The sequence below is a fragment of the Cynara cardunculus genome, unplaced genomic scaffold (assembly GCF_001531365.2).
Source record: "Cynara cardunculus var. scolymus isolate 2C unplaced genomic scaffold, CcrdV1 Un_Scaffold_6988, whole genome shotgun sequence".
In the NCBI taxonomy this organism is placed as follows: Eukaryota; Viridiplantae; Streptophyta; class Magnoliopsida; order Asterales; family Asteraceae; genus Cynara; species Cynara cardunculus.
Window position 1 is genome coordinate 3,950 of NW_020203276.1, and position 4,439 is coordinate 8,388.

The following is a 4,439-nucleotide window of genomic DNA, read 5'->3' on the forward strand; positions in this document are numbered from 1 at the left end:
CGATTTATAAATTATGTTTATGTCTAAGTTTACGGATTGATATTGTGAAAATTTTAATATATTTAATGTTTAAAATACTAGGATTGGTTAAATTGATGTAGAAATAAAAATGATATATTATAGTTTCAATATGGTTAGATTGTGGGTAAATATTTAACCGTACATCAATTGTTCGATTAAATGTCGAAAAAAGTAAAAATGCATGATTAAGCTTACGTTAGCGACCATTGGACTTGTTTTACTGTTTAGTATGTTGAAGTAGGTTTATAACATGTAAATGTAGTGAATCATGGAAGTTGGATCATAAAAGTTAGTCGGGAATTGCGGAATCGAATTTTACCGACAATGTAATTCCCGTACTTTGATATTGTATAACTCAAAAACCGTAAGTCGGAATAAGATCGTATTTTTGCATTCAGAAAGATCTTACTGTATGCTACAACTTTTATGAAAGGTCGAAAATCCAGTTATGAATCTAAGTAGCTCGAAACCGTGTGTTTTTGGGGCTGTTTGCACTGTATTTGGGATTAATCTGCAGTTTTGTAAAATTCATATAAAATAGATGGATGATCCAAATGAGATGATTTAAAACTAAAAGACTCGTATGATACCAACCTACATTTTTCATTTAGAAAATATAATCTATATTGGTCTCTAAGTATTGTAAAAATGCTTAGAAATACGAGGAACGGAAGCGGTTGGATTGAAAGAGAATAAGGCTAAGTTTTACGGTTGAGTTTTCAATTCGTATTCGGCTGTCCTTCTTGAAGTTTACGTTGTTTAAGTACATTAAGACTTAAGTAATTTTATTAGAATAGTTGTGTTATAGTTATTATGCCTTGCAAATAGTAACCCGTTTATACATTCGTTAGGCACGCGAACAAATCAAACTTGATCGTGAATTTCCGTCTGATTGTGCGTTAATTGTCAAATTCGGTTAGGTACGGATTTCATATCTCACTTGACACAAGGATAGTCATTTGTATAAGGCTCCCTAATCCGAATATATTGGTTCCAAATTCTCATTGTGCTCATCAATTGCTATTGAGCTTTTGTATCATTTCGAAATATGATGTACATTTTTATTTGGAATATGGATCATTTTGATCAATTGACTTGTTAGATTGTATTTATTGTAAACTCGTAATATAGACTCAATAATCGGAGCACAGGTATTGAGATGTTTCCATGGTGGCAAAAACGATTATGGCGTCCTCATTTTTATAGTCCTTAAAGGTGGACTTGATTATGTACCAGATCGAATAGAGGGCATATGGATCAATCTTTGGAACCGTTATCGAATAATAAATTGTGGCCGTTGGTAGATCCGCGGAGAGGATTGTTGTGTTGTGCTCACACCTCTTTCCTCACTTATGCCTGAACGGTCTGATCATCCTTTCGGAACAACGTGTCCTCGTGATGCGGTTTGGTCTTCGGACCTTTGGCATGCCTTCGGGGCATTTTGACTTTCTTTTGGATTATCACTTAGCGTTATTGCTTTTAAACTTGTTATCTCATATTCATTGTTTAGTTATTATTATCCGTTCACTGAGCATTAAGCTCAGCTAGATTTTCCTGTCCTCGGCAGGTACATGACTTAACAAAGATTTTGGGATGAGAGCTACGGAGATGACAATATTGAAGACAACCCATTATGTCATACTTTTGATGACTAATGTAGATATACTGGTATTTTGGGACCGTATTTTGAGACATGTTATCTCTGTATGTGGTTATGTAATTATCTTTTGGTAAATTTTATTAGCTGCTCTGTTTTATATAATGCGTTGTTTTTATGAATCAATTGTGGCATCTCTCGTCTTTTACCATGCGGGACGGGGGAGTTACATTTTAGCAACTACATGGAATTTTGATTGAATGAAATTCTCTATTTTCATAATACCAAATATGCTTTTAACCCAATATATCTTACTTTCATAAAATCCAATATGACCATCATCGACTATCTTCGACCATCGTCGATCTAAATCACCACCGACCACTGCCATCAGAACCGCTGCCGACCATTGCCATATGAACCACCACCGACTATCACCGATCTGAACCACCGTCGGCTACCGCTGATTTGAACCACCACCGATTTTGATCCACCGTCTCTAAACCACCGTTAATTTGAACCACCATGGACCACCACCGATCTTACCTACTATTGACCATCGCCATCTGAACCACCACAGACCACCATCGATCTGAACCACCACCAACTACTACAGATCTGAATCACCGCTGGCCACCGTCGATTTAAACCACCACCGACCATCACCGATCTAAAGCACCGATCTGAACCACCCCATATCTTATCCAAATTCGACCATGCCACCTAAAGCACCACATATCATCCTCGATCTGAACCATTCCCGACTACCACCAATTTGAATCAACGTCGGGCACCGCCGACCACCAAATATTTGAACAACCATCGATCTGAACCACCACCATTGCCACCAATCTGAACCACTACGGACCATCATTGATCTGAACCACTGTCGACCACCGTCATTTGAACCATTGGAGACTACCACTGATCTAAACCACTGTGGACCACCACCGCCGACCACCTTTGATTTAGTAATGTCGTTTGACTTATGGTTATATTTGGGTTGTGTATTTTATATTGTTTTACATATTAAATAATTATTCATTAAAGTATTTTTAGTTTTTAAAAAATTTAAATTTTCAAAAAAGGCATTTTGGTCATTCACCAATATTTCATTCCAATTGCAAAGTTACATTCTCTGACCAAACAGACATATTCCATTCCTCACAACATTTCATTCTAATTCATTCAAAGTCAAATTTCTTTAACAGATTTCATTCCATCTAAAAACATTCTACGAACCAAACGCCACCTTATAGTCAAATTTCTTTAATGAATTCCAATTCCACTAAATTTCATTTTGAGAACCAAAAGCTCCATTAGTCTCATGGATTAACTTGTTGAAAATAAATTATAAGAGAATTAATTTGTTAGTTCTGGAAAGTGACGACTTATACAATGAAGTGTTTGTAGAAGGGAGTTGAATACAAACATAACAAATTTTCACTTTCTAATTCTTTCTTCTATATTTTGCCTAAAAACAAAAATTTATAGATTTTTTGCAGAAGTTATGAAAGTAAGACTTGTGATCTTAAATAATATGACTTTGAAAAATTTGCTAAACTGAAAGAGGAGGGGAGGGGGGGAGAAGGTTCTCTTTCAGATCCGAAGAACTAAACAGTTTTTAGATGACATCGATTTTACTTCAGAAACATTCGCAAGGATGTCCTTTGGAAAATGGGTGAGTTGCATTGAATGGCAAAGAAGTGACCTTTTATAGCATCATTGAATTAAATGCATCATGTCCAACTCTAATGTGTGTCTTCTTCTGATTGGTTGATCCATGCATCCCATTATTCTTCATTTCAACATTTAAGCTTGATGTAGACACTTTGTTAACTTACTCTATCTTTAGATACGCTGAGGGAACAGTAAAGTAAGCAAAATACCAATACAATGTTGCTTTTGTGCTTGGCTGACATGTTGTACATGTGCTTATATCAAAGAGGAAGCAAGTGACTTGGTGAACCAAACTTGCTAGCAAAGTTTGTATTTCAAGATTCGGCTTGCAATAATATTTGTTAGACTTCTAGTTGACTTGTATCTTGTGTTGATCTTCTTTTGGTTAGATGACAAACCAATCCGCTTTGTTTATGATCTTGACCTCACTTTAACTAGTCTTCGGTTTTTTGAAGGTTTTTTCTCTTGGATCATTACAAATAGTTGTAAGATTTTTACAAGTAAAAATCCTATCTTTTTCTCTATCTGATATGTAAACTACATATCGTATTTACCAGCTATAGAACATTACGAAGGTGCTTCAGATAAGCTTTGAGTTGGTCAAATGGAACCCTTTATCCGATAGAAGCATCTATCAGATTAGATCTTATGAAAGTTATGATGACAACCAACTGTTTAAAGAGAATGGTCCGATACGTGATATATCCAAATCCGATGGTTGAGACCAACATAATTAAGTAGCCTAGACTTAGGGGGTGTTTGGGATTGCTTTTAAAAGTGGTTTTTTGACTTATTTCAGTCTGACACCGGAGATAAGCTATTTTTTAGTGTTTGGATAAGGAAAAAAAACTGCTTATACCAGTGCCAAACCGGTAATAAGCAGTTTTTGATAAGTTAATCTTTCTTGACTTATGAAAATCAACTTATTACCAGTTTACCATTTTAACCCCGTATAACACCCTTTCTTCAATACACAGCGTATACATCTCTTCATCATCTTCACGAAGAGATATACACACAACACATGCATCTCATCATCATCTTCACGAAGATATATACACACAGCATATGCATCTCTATAGATATCTCCAGATATCTCTTCACGAAACCATCATCGTCTACCCTTCCGATTATCATCATC